The 16,456-nt window shown below is 37.7% G+C and overlaps 1 long non-coding RNA gene across 1 annotated transcript in view; it reads left to right on the top strand.

The window, feature by feature from the left end:
- The first annotated feature begins 14,889 nt into the window (after positions 1-14,889).
- LOC137158341 (uncharacterized) overlaps positions 14,890-16,456 on the top strand; it is a 110,152-nt gene continuing 108,585 nt past the window's right edge. The window contains exon 1 of the long non-coding RNA XR_010921379.1: positions 14,890-14,957. This is a non-coding gene — a long non-coding RNA (uncharacterized lncRNA). The remainder of the gene's footprint in view (positions 14,958-16,456) is intronic.

Here is a 16,456-nt window from a genome sequence, read left to right as displayed (position 1 = left end):
GTATATTTTCCTAAATTCCTGAAATTGCTTCCTGGTATTTGGTGAATGTGCTGCAGGCTAATTAGTGTTGACAAGCTTATTTTAATAAACAAGTTATTGCTTTGTAAAGTTGGTTTACTTTTAATAATGCAAACTAGTGGCATAAGACTGAAGAAAGTATACAAGTTTCCTGATTTAATCAGCAAAGCCAGGTGTGAAAATGTTGCAGTATTTTTGGAATGATTGTATCCAAACTGCTTAACTGAACTTGGTGCATAACCCATATTTGTGCATGTTTGATATACAGACATGGATACATTTTAAATGTTTGTTTTAAAATAGGCCAGTGCACCATTTAGCAGGATAGCAAAAAAACTTGTAACATAGTTTATGTGCGTGAATTTTTATTTTACATAATTACCTTTTTATTCCAAAACAGTCCTGGTTACTTTTAGGCAGCCTATACCTTATATGAAATGTTTGGTTGTTGTGTTGTGGATTTTTTTTTTTTTTTTAATTTTAACTTTTCCCTTGGGACATTTGTCAGTTATGCTGAAGTAAAAAAACATCCTCCATGTATATTCTCAAGTACTCTAAAACTTTGGAAAAAATGGAGACTTTAAAGGGTTACTGTGAGAAAGTTTTTTTAGACTCAAAGTGTAGGTTTTCTCAATGAAAGGTTTTAGAAAATGTAATTGAAATGTTTAAAACAGTCAATTTGCTGTTTGGATTTAAATATCCTTTCCACAGTGTTTGGGCCCTGTGTTTGCTAGTGTATGTGAGCCAGAAAGTGTGAGAATGACTATACAGAAAACAAAAGTGAATCTGATCAGTCTGTGTAATTTTCCAACCTTAATGAAATGGGGGGGAGGGGGAAGTGGGGGAGGGGAGAATCTACATTTACTTACAAATATTACAATTCAATAATGATTGGTTTTATTAATAATACACATAAGGGAGACTTTACCTTGATAGTTCTTTAATGACCAGCACTTGCACTGGAGGTAACTAAAGTTGCACTGACCTGGGCAGAATGACAGGGTCATCATTTAACACAGATTAACTTGATTCTCTCTCCTTCCCAGTTAATTAAATGTAAGCAGGCTCACCTTCAACATCCATCTTGCAGGATTTATTCAATAATTTTCTTCATCAAATCTATTGTGGGTAATAAAAAAGAAATCCCATGTTTATGGCTGAGATCCCCTTTTTGACTTCCTTGCAACATTTCAAGGAACTGTTGAAGTACATGATCATGTTTTATGTGTGTGTCAGTTTGAAAAGGGAGGATGTCCCTTTGCAATGCCCACAGTACCTACAGTGACTGAGTGTGTTAATTTCTCTTCAACAATCACTTTATTTTGGGGAGGGACTGGTCTGGATTATCCTCATTTAGCCATGGGATGATCTGGAGTGCGCCTTTTGTCCTATCTCCCAAATGTGTGTGTTGACAGCAGCAGGAGCTGTGGAGGCAGCAGCTTTTTAGCATCCTACGTTGGCAGCCTCAGCAGACTCTGTCTGAAGCAGTTCTACCATCAGTTCCCCATGACTGTGCAAACAGTTTCTGAGCATTTGCCGCTACTCACAGGTGGAGGCTGTCTCTTTGAGGCATAATGCCATGTACAGTGTTCACTCTAATATGTGTTGATCTTTGCTTTGTTAGTTTATGTGCACAAGACACATATCCCCTGTTCATAGGCTGGTATAGACCCATTGTATATTAGCAAAAATTAGACAGTGAATTACATATAGATGACCCATGTAGTGCCACACATATTGGACCAAAGTCTGTGCTGATTTATACCCCAGTTAATTCAGTGGGATTGCAGGGGCTATAAATCAGTGCAGAATTTGCCCCAAGAGGGACAATTTGCCTAGAGAATTGATCCCTGGGATCAGACACCCCCCCCCCCCCAATAAACTAAAATAGGACCCGAAGTTTGGTACAGGGATATGTCAAAGCATAAGAAGAGGTCAAAGTTAATTTTCTAATTGAGTACTTGGAAATATATATTTAAATATTTATCTAGCAGAACAATGATTAGTTTGTTTTTCAGGTGCTGCTGAGTGGTTGGTGGTGAGAGTTGTGGGTAAGGATTCAAGACCTTGCTCAGGCAACTGGTTCTACTGAACTTGTCAGGATTAGTCATGAGAGTAAGGGCTATTTGTGTAGGTACAGGTTGAAGGACTGAGACTTTAATGTCCAAGGAAAATTAAATGTTTTGAGTTTTTTTTTTTTTTTTTTTTTTGGCAGTTCCAATTTGTTGGCCAAAACCAGAGAAAAATTAAGGACGCTTTGTGTATATTCCTGTCTGATTTTACTAGTGTATGGTACATGGAGTGTACACATATAATTAGTTTGAACACAGGAGAAATATATAGTTGTAATAATTATCATATATGAAATCCCAATCTTAATTATTCCTCTGTCCACATCTTGTGCTCCCTAAAATTTGTATAACAATCAGACATCAAAGCTAGTGTAGGCTTACTAGGAGAAATGTCTTTCTACTATACTATTTTGTAGCCAGATAAATTATAAATCTAAATTTACTCTAAATATATTTTTCAATAAATTGAAATGAAGCTCACCAGCAAAGTCTAAAGCTAACAGCAAAAAATCTGTATAACTGTATATACACTGAATTGTGCATTGGTTTACTTTTTATTTTATTTTCTCTTGCTTATTTCGTCAGTCAACTCCATTTTGAAATGTGAAATCATAGCCAAGACTGCTCATACTCTCATGGAAATCTATGGGAGCTTTGCTATTTAATTCATTGGGAAGAGGCTTAAGCCCTAGAATTACAGAGGAGTAGATACTTTTTTATTGGGGGTGGGTGGGTTGTGTGCTAGCATTTAAAATAATAACTGTTGAATATCACTTTAATGAGTTATTTTGTACCTCTTAAATTGGTCCATTTTCAGTAAAGTAGGCTAATGAGCTTTTGTTCCAAACTCATTGTTTCCTTTTTATTAATGCAGTCCCTATCTGAGGAGGAGGGGAGAGCTAAAATCCCACTCCCCCCGCCCCATTCTCCAGTTGCCTACACACATGTATTGTATTTCAGTGGTCACTTTGAAATAGAAAAAGTGATTATTCACACTACTTCTACGTATCAATGTTTCCTGTGCTCATTGTCCTTCTAACAGAGAGGCTCTAATTAGGCAACAAAGACTAGTTTCACTCCAAAGCAGTAAAAGTACATCTGATGCTTCAGAAGATCAAATGTTTTGAACTGCTGATTCACAAGTTCATTGCAATCCAACTGGCAACTAACAAAAGGCACAAACCTGCAAGCTGTGAAGCACTTTTTTTAAGGTGCTGAGTGCCCTCAAATTGCTTTGAAGTGAGGAGGCGCTCTCTGTCCCACAGTGGTGAGTCCAAAGTCCTCTCTCCATTGCAGGTAGATCAGTTTTTGACATTTGAAGTCTATAATAATACATGCACGGGCATGCAGGTGTCTATACACATATAGATAACTGTAGGGATACATGTGTGCCATTAGAGATTGATGACTGCTTGAAAATCTCAACTGAGTACAACAAAATATAGCTAGTGGAGTGATTTTTGGTAATTTATGTTAATAAAATATCACTGGAACTTGATAGGGTTTATTGTAGTTTTATTGCTTAAGATCAAAGATTTTAATTAGGTTTTCATAGTTGTCTGTATAGAATAATTAATAGAATCTAATTTCTAAATTTGATTTAAATGTATAAAGTTTACGCTTGCTTAAGTTTTGTGGAACAACCTATATTCATATGTAATACACAAAAGCAAAGTTCATATTTTAATCAGTGTGGTATATGGAATATTCACTATTTACTTTAATTATATTTTAAATGTTTTGACCAAGATTTGAACATGCAAATATGGGGTTTGTGTGTGCAGTTTTGTGAGAACAAATGTAGTCTCTGACCTGTATTGTGCAGTTATATTGGTTGGACCTTCTCAGGGGACTCACTGATTCATGGGCAATCTGAATCACAAAACAGGATCAGGGCCTCAGAAGCTACTCATGACCATTTAGACCTTACAGCTGAATTTGGTCCCACTGAAGTGAATGGCAAAATTCCCATTGGAGCAGGATTTGATCTTTCCAGTAAATTGCGGTATGGCAAATAAAGTGTGTTTGCATATAAATCCTGATCCAGGTGTACAGATAATATTCATTCCCAAAATGTTTTTGTAAGTGAGATACTGTTATATGTCTCTGCTGCTAAGAAAATGTTGTAATTATTGGTGAAGAAAACAAATCAGTTAAATACAAGTCTTGTTAAATGTATTCTGTAACTTTATTGCTGCAGGTATGATTGATTTGCTGTCTGAGGAGCTTTATAGGCCTCTATAATAATGTACCAGAGAAAGCGGCTTGGTTAGCTTTAAATTGAGAAAAAATAGAGATTTTTATATTTTCTATTACTGCCTTTCAATCTCTGATGAAGTTACAATATAGTAAAGTGCTTTCAGCTCTTAGCTATAAGGGACTCTTTTGCCATCCATATCTGGGGGAATAATGTGGTCCACTTACATTAGCTTGCATTGGAATTGCCTGTGTAAATCTACCTGCCATGAATGGTTGAATAGATCCTCTTGTCCTTTGTCTTTTTGTTTCATTCACTTTTACCCATCACAAAAGGTGCTGAATTTGAACCTGAGTTAATGGTGGAAATGCTAGATTTCATTTACGTCTACATGGTGTTTTTATTTGATTTTTAGGGTTCTTTATATTGTGACAGGTAAGCCAAGCCATGGAAACTACGTTTGTCAAAAGAAAATTTCAGCTAAAGTATGACTGTCTAGAAATATCTTTTTGTGAGAGAGTAATGAAAATTTCCATTACATTTAGAAACTATTTCCACTATTTGCCTGAAAAGAGCAAATAAATCATTACCACTTTAGGAGTTAGAACAAGGATCTGAATTTCAGGACTTGTAGTTACCATCACCACCTCTGCTACTGACTCACTATGAGAGCTTGGGTAATTCATTTAATCTAATTTATGCTTCAGTATTGCCATCTGCAAAATGGGACTAATGCTACCTACTTCATAGTGAAGCTTAAAGACTTGTTGTTTGTAAAGTGCTTTCATGTCCTGAGATGAAAGTCCTGATGTAAGTGCAAAATATTGTTACTGATGTTTCCTAATTAATCAGTTATCTATAATCAATATGCAGTAATCTTACTGCTCTAGTGCAGACAAATATACTATTGCAAGCTACTTACAACCAACAGTTTTTCAACTTCTCATCTCCACATAGAATTTAAGTACTCCTGTATATTGGGGTACAACAAACAGTATCATATTGGGCCAGAACCTGCTTTCCTCACACACACAAAACTCCCACTGCCTTGCATGGGACTTTTGGGTGTGCAAGCAATGCAGTATCAGACACGCATGGCTAGGTCTTGAAAGTACCTCAGAAGAATGTACATTCACAATATCATTCACATAGGCCCAATAGTTTGCACCAAGTACAGGGCAAGGCAGCCTGAGTTCAGATTTTTTTGCTATTGTACATATAATACCACTGCAACACTTTTTGATTTAATTTCCACAGTTTTGTTTTTTAATGGTGGTGTAAAAGTTTAAGTAAAATGAGAAGAATATCATGACCTGATCCAGTAATCCTTCCTCATATGGCTGGGAATGTTGAATTCAGTGGGAGTACTTGTATGAGTAAGGAGTGCAGACTGATGTCTTACATTACAAGTGAAGTTGTTAGGGTAGGGGCTTTGGCAGTGTAATGCAATCCGTTGTTTGCTGGCTCTTGGTTCTCATGTCTGTGCTTTGGTGTGGGAAAAGCTGATGCTGTTGTGGCTCTGAAGGTCATCGAATGCTGCAACTTTTAATATGAAAAGCTTTCCTTTAGACAATGGAACTTTTGTATAAGCCACTGCTGTTATTATGTAGTATAGAGTGTGCAATAGAAACCCAATTTTGTGTAATGTTGCATGCAAGATTACCAAGATTGTGACTGAAACTGTGGTAAATATACATGCACATGAGCAGCTGCATGTCTGATTTGCTCAAGTGGTCAGGCTTGTGTGAAAACTGAGGCCACAAGGAATATTTAAAACCATTAGGAAAATTAATTGCTGCACAAGTACAAGTTGTATGTTTGAAACCTAACAAACAACCTTATTTTTTACTGTTTTGTCTCTTCCTAAAAGCTCAGTCATATAAAATTATTAAACCACTTTATAGTTGACAAATTTGAACACATTTTAAGCCATAAAATACAATTTTACAAAATACAAAATACATAAAATACAAATACAATAAATGGTTAAATTGAATTAAGGGCCTGGTTCAGCAGAATATTTCTTCCACCTTCTGAACCACACTGTTCTTGGATGGCTCTGCAGGAGATCAACCTGTTAAAGAGAAAAAGTGGTTTGTGGTGGAATCCAAAAGTGAACAAATCTCTTCAGAAGTGAGGCACACAGCTGAACATGACAGGAGCCTCTCACTCTCCATGCTGCTCTACTGTCTATGCTTCTCCTGCCCATCTATGTCAGCTACCCCAAGGGCTGCTGCATGGCTGCTGTACAGTTATGACTTGGCTCCAGATGAGGAAACAAGTGCTAGAGGTCAGGATCATTACAAGTGTAAAAATTAGAAGTACCTGGATTTGTGGTCTTTTGTGCCTGCCTCAGCGTATATCTTCATTGTGTTATTGGATACCTTTTCCCCAGTTTTGGTCTTCAGGCCTAATGGCCCATTTCATCTTCTCCCTGGGTAAGCAACAGAGCTATGTGCCAAGAATAGACTGCTTCAGGTTTCACGTCTTCCCCAGCTAACCATCATTCAGTCATCCAGAGAACGGCCTGCCCAGTATTAGGATATGCTCTGATGTTTTCCCCATGAGCGTTGTGACTGTTGGTTTGGGGAATGTCTTAGACTCCTCTCTGTGTGGACCTTGGCAGCCATGGGATGCCTAATGCTCCATGGATGTCTAATATGGATTTCTATGGCTATGACTGAGGCAATAATTCCGTGATGGAATTAAAATAATCTTTTGAAGTTCCCTAGCAAAGCATGTCAGTGGAGCTTCCATAGGCCATCAGCCATGGAGGAAAGTTATCTGGTGGTTAGGGCCTTATAGTTGTGTGTATGCACACACACGCACACACACACACATGTTTGTATGTCAACATGTAAATGAAAATTAAAGGCAGGAGACTGATTTGTAATTGGTGAACTATTTTAGGATTCTGATATTAAACACAATAGTTTACGGTAAACATTAGAATCCATCATTTATTTATAATAGGATCAGCCATTTCCCTCTATTCATTATTCTCTTGTATACATACAAAAACACAAAATAGCTTTAAAATGCCCTAAGTATAATGAATAGGGTTTTGTACCATTGTGTAAAGAATTTCTTTATGTTCACTTAGACTGTAAAATTGTACATAGATTATTTGATCTTTATAACACTTATTGTAAAGACTTGTCTTTTTACTGGCGAAGGCAAGGTATGAATGTTAAAGGGAATTCATTGTAGTTGAGGGCTATAATACGCCTGTTCTTTTCAAAGTAGAATGTATAACTAATTACCTTTTAATTAAATCTCTAACATAAACAGCTGTTTTTAAAGGGTCTTTTAAAGCTACATTTAGTTTTAGTATTGTTTAAGATCTTCTTTCTTTATGTACATCTGTATTCATGTATTATTGCCTTTTAAAAAGTCCCCCCCCCCACCTTGCCCAAAGTATCAAGAGCTGCTGGTATATATTAAAGACTAAGTGCTGGTAAAATTAGGTTGTGTTTTTTTAAAATGCCAGCTATTACTTTTCTAAGTAGAGAGCAAAAAGACATGAAACTACCCATACCTTATTCGTTCTCTTTGTCGTCTTCAGACAAAAACTTCCAGGCCTCAACTTCAAGAACAAAATCCTGCGAGCCAATTTTCAGCCCACAATGGTTTAATTTGTGTGTCCGGTTATAAGCCCATTGAAAATAGGGTTCTAATATAAAAAATTGCAGCTGTTAATTATGAAGCCAGGGCATAAATATCTGTTTATCTTATAAGGTTTATATTGTTTTTACTTGTTTCCTTTTAAGGTAGCATAGAGGCAGTGTCCAAGTAACCTGTACTTGGTTTTTGTGGGGAAAAAAAATCCAAATGAAATATGTAACAAAGAAACAACAGCCAAATTTAGGCCTGGCATAACTGGCACCGTTTCTACTGACTTCAATGGAATTTGTGCCCACTTATGCCAGGAGAGAATTAGAATAATAAAATTTAGGTTTTATGGACTAATCTTTCTGAAATGTATATTTTAATTTCCAGGCAGGATATCAGGCAGATGCAGGAAGGGAGAGAGGAATGTTTCTGTCATAGAATGGCTCTGTAGCTGCTCTGTGGAGTTTATCTCAGCCCAAAGTCCCTCAGCTACACTAGTGTCACACCCATTGTGCCCTCTGAATACAGCTCTAAAGGGTGCATCTTTGCTTTGAGCTCTGCATTGCACAGCATACCCATGCATAACTCCATCACATCCAGCAACCTCTGTCTCTAGCACAGAGAGTGGATCTGGATTTGCCTTTTATTGCTCAGATACCCCCTATTAAAGAGACACAGCTCTATACTACACCCATTTAAATCAATGGCAAAACTCCCTTGACTTAACTGGAGTAGGGCTATTAATGGTTAACCAGGATTTCAAATAGGAGTGAGTTTTTCTGCATAACTCTGCTCATCTCACTGTAGTTAGTTTAATGTATCTCCTGGTACCTGCAGATTATGGCCTTAGAGCCAGTGTAACTGACCATAGTCGGATCATTAGTGGGATTCTCTAGTGGCACAAAGCTAGTGTGGTGTTTGGGCTCCTTTCTCCTTGCTGCTGTCAAAGGGAGTGTGGCCATAATGTTCCTATGCCCTGCTGATTCCTGGATACCATATTAGACTCCTTAGGCTATTCACTGTCACCTTAACTTACTGCAGTTGGGGGACAAGTCCAGAAGCACAGAAGCCCCTTTCACCTCCAACCTGAGCTGCACTGTAGGCTCCTCAGCCATAGCCAGGGATCCAGGCCTTTATGTGCTTCAGATCTGGAGTGAATACTTCAAGTGATGATGACTGTATTACGAGGCAGAAATATGTAGTGAATATCAGGTTAATATCTAAGTGCCAATTTTCTGTAAATATCAAAATCCACTAATCATGAAAACTCTTGTGTCAGACTTGCAAGGTAGTTAAATGACAAGCTGGGATGCCAATTTGTTTTGTTAAGACTGCATAATCCAAAAATAACAATTCATTATCCATTTCATGAGGCTAGCCAGGAAGATCAGAAAGACTTGATATAAGCAATGTCTGAGGCTAATAGAATTGATGTAATGGAAGTGATATGACAGCAAAGCTGAAAACTAGCTGAAGCTTCCAGTTGGTATCAACAAATGAATGTGGCTTCCATCAGCGTTAACAGATATTAAAAAGAAGCACATAGTAAAACTAATATATACCAGGTGTAACCCCACTGAAGCTAATGGAGTCACACCAGGGTTTGAATTGACCCATTCTTTGCTGTAAAAACAAGACTCTAGGAACCTGAGTCTCCTCTCACTTATTCTAGTTTTCCACTACTGAATAGAGTCACTCCCAGTTCACATGGGTGTTAGAAAGGAATTGACCTTTTGTGTTTTACAGATATGTGACTTTGCTGTCTTGTAGACAAGCTGGTCTGATTTTGTTCTCACACTGCTGTAAATTGGGAATAACTCCACTGAAGTCAATAAAATAATGTGGATTTAAAATCAGTTTAAATGACAGACGAAACAGGCCCATGAAGTCATAGCCACTGAGGTAAAGCCAGCATAACTCCAGAGAAATTATGTCACTTGTTTGAGCTCTATACTGGTGTACCTGAGAACAGAATCTGTTCCTGAAAGGTCAGGCAATGAGACGGCTGTGTCTGGTAAATCAGATGACACAAGTTCTCGTTAGAGTAAAAATGTCTTTTAATTGCAATAATAAAAAAACCAACAAAAATATGAACTAGTGTGGCATTTCTGCAGTTCAGTGAGGATCCCTGCCGCCTGCACTCGTGGGTTACTAACCATTCCTGGAGGAACCTTTGCTCCAGAAGAGCCACACTGCATTATTGAATCATTGGTGCAACTGGTCCAAAGAGTGGAATGTAACTCAAGGTGACTGAAAACATTTTAGAGAACCTCATAGTGAGAGAACCCCGTTTTGTGGTCTTATAGCTCATGTACAGGACAGAGAATGAGGCAAACTCCATTCTGCTTGCAGTACTACTTAGGAGCCCGATGTGACTTTGAGTAAATCACTTAATGTTTGTGGCCTCAGTTTCCCCATTTGTACAATGGAAATAATAAGGACATTGTGAGGCTAAATGAATTCATAGTTTAAATTTAAAAGGACTTAAAATCCTAGTTTGGAGTGTATGATAGAAGTGCAAAGCATTATGTTCTTGTGAGAAGCAGTAGAATTGCCAAACTTTGTTGGGCCATAGTGTCCAGCAATAACCTCTCTTTACTATCCTGCAGATAGAGAAATGGGGGGGACTAGTAAATACGCAGTAGCTAGGCTGACAACGGCTGCAACAACGCAGAGCATTTTGATTTGTAAGTCTCTCAGAACTTGCTTAGTGTGTTACTATTTCTTCATGTTAGCAGCAGATTGAATTACATAAAACTGAGTTCCAGTAACAGAACAGCTACATGGTATTATATTAGAAGAAATACCAATCACTGCAGGATTGCTTTAGACACATTGCATACTAACATCTGAAATTTACCTAGTCCATTTATTTATATTTCTGAAGAATCGTAAGTAACATTACGTAGTATGAACAATGGAATATGTCTTGTATGTTGGGTTATTTACAGATTGAGTAACCGGAATTCTGTTGTTTTTTTTATTAGCCTGTAAAATATTTGTATTGATTTTTTGGCACAGAAATTAAGATGTCAAATTGGACTAACATTACGATCACAAATACTGGGTACAAAACACATCTTCTTGACATTTATATAGTCAGTTTTATTTACCAGTGAGTCATATACAACTCTTTTGTCCTCCTCTACTACTAAAACTAATCCCTAAATGCGCTCTCCACAGCCTTTGACTACACAATTCATCATAGTTTACAGATGACCTGTAGTCATGACATGTGACATGTGAGGGGAGATGGCTGGCGTGCCAGTGTAGTGGAATCTGATTCCTCGTAACATACGATGTTAAAAGTTGGGTGAAATCCTGGCTTCATTGGGTGGAATCCTGGCTTCAATGGGAATTTTGTCATTGACTTCAGAAGAGCCAGGATTTTACCTCATGTGCTCTGTTCAGGAGGCAAGTAAATGTTCCTTTTCCTCCACCATAATAAGCATAAAGTTTCATAGAGCAGCTCTTTTCCAAGTGGTTGACAACTTGATGAATCTGTGCTGCCTCCAGTCAGTTACAGAGTCAAGTTTTTCTTGTGACGAATTTTCAAGCTACTTTGCACAGAAAATCATGCTGATTAGTATGGCATATTGAGGATTGTGTTGAAATTGCAAGCTATCCCTTTAAGAACAGGGGACTTCCAGGTCTGGCCTGCAGGCCAGAGGGCTTTGTACAAAAGTGCGGGAGCAAAGTAGGTCAACTTAGAGCGCGGTGGGGTGAGTTGTGCCTTTCTGCCTGAGGGAGCAGCCTGATTTTTATTCTCTCTGTTTTTGAGTTCTTGTGTGTTTTATTATTCTCAGTTCTCAGAAATAAAGTAGTGCTACAATCTTGCAGCAAGAATATTTATGTTCTTATCTACTTCTCTATTTGTATGTTGTGAAACATAACCATTCGGACTGCAGAAGAATGATTACTTGGACCTTGTGGAGAAGCAAGGCTAGTCCATGAATTTCATCTCTTTACTATGGTGTGCTATAGTTTACATTTTTGTTCTGTCTCTGTTTTCCTGCTTGGGCAATTAGCATCTTCTTTGATCTTGCTAAAAGATCAAAATTTTGGTTTTGCAACATTTTAATGGATTATTCAATTGTTATAGCAGAAGCACGTATGACTTCTGCCATCAACATCAGATTTGCTCAGCCTTCTCTCCCAACCATGCACTTTTTAAGGTTATTTATCTGTTCATTTCCTTTTCACTATCTTTAGCCACTTGCATAGATGTTGAAATGATAAGCGATGTTCTTGTTCTTTGCTCTGGGGTGTTTTCTTTCTCTTTCTATTACTATGAACAACAATGCTGTTTGTGCAAGATTCATATAAGGAAACCAATGAGCACATGCTTACGTTATGCCTCCAGATCATCCAACCATATGGGTTGTTGGTATGGATTACCTTTCCTGCATTTCTAAATGAAAACTACCAAGGGTTCAGGAGTACAGTCCATTTCATGATTAGTCTGATATGCTGATTTGTACAATCATGTGGTCAAGCCAGCTACCTTATAGTTCTTCATGCCTTATTGACCCATTGTGGTATATTGACATTTTTCTATTTTCAGACCTGCCTGTAATAATTTTTTCCATTGTTATGGGATTTTTACAGTCACTAGACAATGTTCAGTTATTGCATTCATATAACACTTAATTTCTTCTTTCTTTTCTACTTGTGTCACTAAATAAAGTAATTTTACAGTTTCTTAAAAATAATTATATCCTGTAATAAAATATACTGGCTTTTTAAGGCCAGAGGGGGAAGTCATGGGGTACCAGGCAACCCCAGTCCAGGAGTTCTGTGGCAGACACAGTCATAGGGAATGAAAGAGGCAGATACTGAGAGAGAGGAAGTGGTTCGTGTGTAACGATGCAGAAACCACAGAAGTGTTCAATAAATATTTCTGTGCTGAATTAGGAAAGAAGCAGAATGATGGACTTATGTCATCTGAGGATAATGAAGTACTTTCCAGTCCATTAGGGAATGAGGAGGGTATTAAGCAACACCTACTAGGGCAAAACATTTTTAAATCAGCAGGCCCAGATAATTTGTATCCAAGAATCCTGAAAAAGTTGAATGAGGAGATCTTTGTCCCCCTGCTGTTCATTTTTATCTCTTGGAATACTAGGGAAATTCCAGAAGACTGGAAGAGTGCTATGGTTGTGCCAATATTCAAGAGCAAGCAGGTAACTAAAAGCCAATTAGCCTGACATCAGTCGTTGGCAAAATGATGGAATAGGGATTAAAATAATATAGGTTTCAATTGATAAAGAATTAAAGGATAGGAATATAATTAATTCCATAAAACAAAAATTAGATTTTGTCAAATAAACCTGAATTCATTCTTTGATGAGATTACACACTTGGTTGATAAAGATTAACTGCATAGGTATAATACACTCAGACTTTTGTAAAGTGTTTGACTTAGTACTGCATTCTGATAAAAAAAAATTCACGCTATACAATATCAGTAAAACACACATTAAATGGATTAATAACTGGCTAACTGAAAGATCTCAAACAGTACTTGTCAGTGGAGACTCATTATCGAACGGGGGTGTTTCTAGCTGGGTTCCACAGATAGATATTAGGCCTGATGCTATTCAACATTTTCATCAATGATCTGGAAGTAAATATCACATCACTGCTGATAAAATTTGCAGCTGACACAAAGACTGGTGAAGTGCTAAACAGTAGTCATACAGAGCAATATGGTAATGTAGGCCCACTCAAACAAAATGCACTTTAATACAGCCAACTGCTAAGTTATACATCTAGGAACAAGAAATGCAGGCCATATCTACAGATTGGGGGACTGTTTCCTGGAGAGCACTGAATCTGAAAATGATGTAGGGGTCATATTGGACAAGCAACTCAACATGAACTCCTTGTGTCTTGTGGTTGCAAAAAGGGCTAATGAGCTCTTTGGATGTATAAACAGGGGAGTAGTGAGTAGGAATAGGGAGGTGATTCTCCCTGTGTATAAGACATTGGTGTGACCAATACTGAAATGCTGCATATGGTTCTGGTGTTCATATTTTAAAAAGGATGTTGAAAAATTGGAGAGAGTGCAGAAAAAAAGCCAAAAATATGATGCAAGAGCTGGAGAAAATGCCTTTCGGTGAGAGACTTAAAGAGCTCAATCTGTTTATTTTATCAAAAAGAAGATTGAGACATGACTGGATTACAGTATGTAAATACCTTCACAGGAGAAAATACAGGATATTAAAGGGCTTTTTAATCTACCAGAGAAAGGCATGTCAAGAACCAATGACTGGAAGCTGAAGTCAGACAAATTCAAATTAGAAAGTAGGCACAAATTTTTAACAGTGAGTGTATTTAACCATGGGAATAAAATACCATGGGAAGCAGTGGATTCTCCATCTCTTGATGACTTAAAATCAAGACTGGATGCTTGCCTGGAAGATATAGGTTAGCCAAAAACAAGTTATTGGGCTCAAGAGAGGGATAACTGGGTGTAAGTTAAAGGCTTGTGATATACAGGAGGTTAGACTAGGTGATCAATAGCCCATTCTGGCCTTAAACTCTATGAATCTATGCGGTAACAGTTGGTATCTGGAAAGTCCCCCCGCTACTGTTTTCTTTAAGGCCTACGATGAGGAATCCTGTAGTGTAGGGCAGGCAGGGCTTCCATGCCTCTCTGCTAATTAGGATAACTACTGGGAAGGAAAAACAATGAGAGTTCTGTAGCACTTTAAAGACTAACAAATTTAATTTCTGCAGGCATAAGCTTTCGTGGGCTCCAGCATGTGGGCTGGAGCCCATGAAAGCTTATGCCTGCAGAAATTAAATTTGTTAGTCTTTAAAGTGCTATAGAACTCTCGTTGCTTTTGCTGTATACAGACTAACATGGCTACCCCTCTGGAATTCTGGGAAGGAGTGCAGCATATAACCTTCCTCTTCCCTCATAACAAGGTAGATCCTGGCAGGAAGAGGACTGGTTGCCTGCTAGCTTTTCTCAGACTGGAAAGAATGATATGGAATTGTTTGATTCTATCTCCAACCTGTGGAGGAGCACTGAGAAAACCCTACCTCAACAGGTATGCCTGGTTGTAAAGATTTTGTTTCAAGATTTGTTTATCTGAGAGTTTTTGCTGCCTGTCTGGGCAGAGCTAGGTGGAGATAATTTAAGGGGCAGCTGAGAAAAGTCGCCTCAGGGTCACAGATTGCTACATATCCCTTTTAAATGTTCTTCTAGAAGACTGGTGATGTAATTAACATACAGCTACCACCCTCAAAGACAAGACTGAAATGTGTGTGCTTGTGAGGTGGAAGTTTCCTCTTGTTTTGCAGCATTTTATGAACAACACAGAGAAAAGCTAGAAATTAGAAGTTAGAATTGAAAGCAGCTTGTATCACCAGAGAGAAACAGCCAAGCTACAAATAACCATGGAACACTGAACTGCCTTAAGACCAGCAGCTAACAAAGCATATATTTATATATATATAAATACACACAGAGGAAGAGACTGAGAAGAAAAGATGACAACACTACTCCCCTGAAGCTCTAGCATGTTCATGGGCTGGATGCTTCAAGATCAGGAAGATCCTGATTACACTGGCAAAATTTATGATTTGCAGCAGTGCAGTTTACCCCAGTTTCAAGCTCTGTCTCCTCCTTCAAAGCAAATAGCAGCTTTGCTGCCTAGACTAAGGTTTTGCACTAGTGTGGCTACACTGAAGGCTGTAATTGGAGTTTATCCCCAATGTTAGACAAAGCCTATTTTCTTCCAACATCACTCTGAATGCAGAGTTATTTTGCAGCTCTGAAAACTAGACTCTATAAAATAAACTTTGATTCAGGGGTTACTATGGTATCAGCTGAGATAGTGTTGTGTAATTTCTCCTTCATTAGCACAAGAGAAATGAATTGATGAAAGATACATGATAGCAAGTGAATGTTTTGTGTCTGCGCAACTGTACTTGATGACTTACATTTTGTACAAGTCGTTGAAAGCACTTGGGAGGTAAGTACAATGAGGAACCCAGACCTGAAAGTGAGCCGATGTTTAGTTAAATACCTATGTTTTATTTTAAAAGGGGAGAGAGAAAAAAATCACCATATACTTAAATTACACTTAGAAAACTTCAATTTGATTATTTAAAAAAAAGAGCGAGCTTTTGAAGAATCTATAGTTTTAAAATAAATTAGACGTTAATGTTATAGTTAAATAAATATTTATCTTATTAACTGTTGTCCAAATCCTTTTGTGCTTTTATGTCTTGAGTCCCAGGTTATATTTAAAAAAAATATGCACTGATGATTTGAAATTAAAGTCAGGTAACCTGCACCATGCATCTAAGGAGTATGATTGTATTGAGATGTTCTGCTCAGGTGACTGAGGTAAAAAGTTAGTTATCTGTTTGTAAATTTAAGTAGTAGGTAATGGCAGTTGAAGTAAAAGACAAAATAATTAGCATGGATATATCTAGGTGAAACATTACATCTCCTATCACATCAAACCCTCTACAGTGTGTTGTTTTCCTGTAACTTCGCTCATGAGATTAGGTTTTTGAGTCCTTCTTTTTTTGTGCTTGG

The sequence above is a fragment of the Emydura macquarii genome, unplaced genomic scaffold (genome assembly GCF_026122565.2).
Source record: "Emydura macquarii macquarii isolate MOO-44397 ecotype Brisbane River unplaced genomic scaffold, CSIRO-AGI_Emac_v2 contig_1644, whole genome shotgun sequence".
Taxonomy (NCBI): Eukaryota; Metazoa; Chordata; order Testudines; family Chelidae; genus Emydura; species Emydura macquarii.
This window is presented reverse-complemented; position numbering and strand designations above follow the sequence as displayed.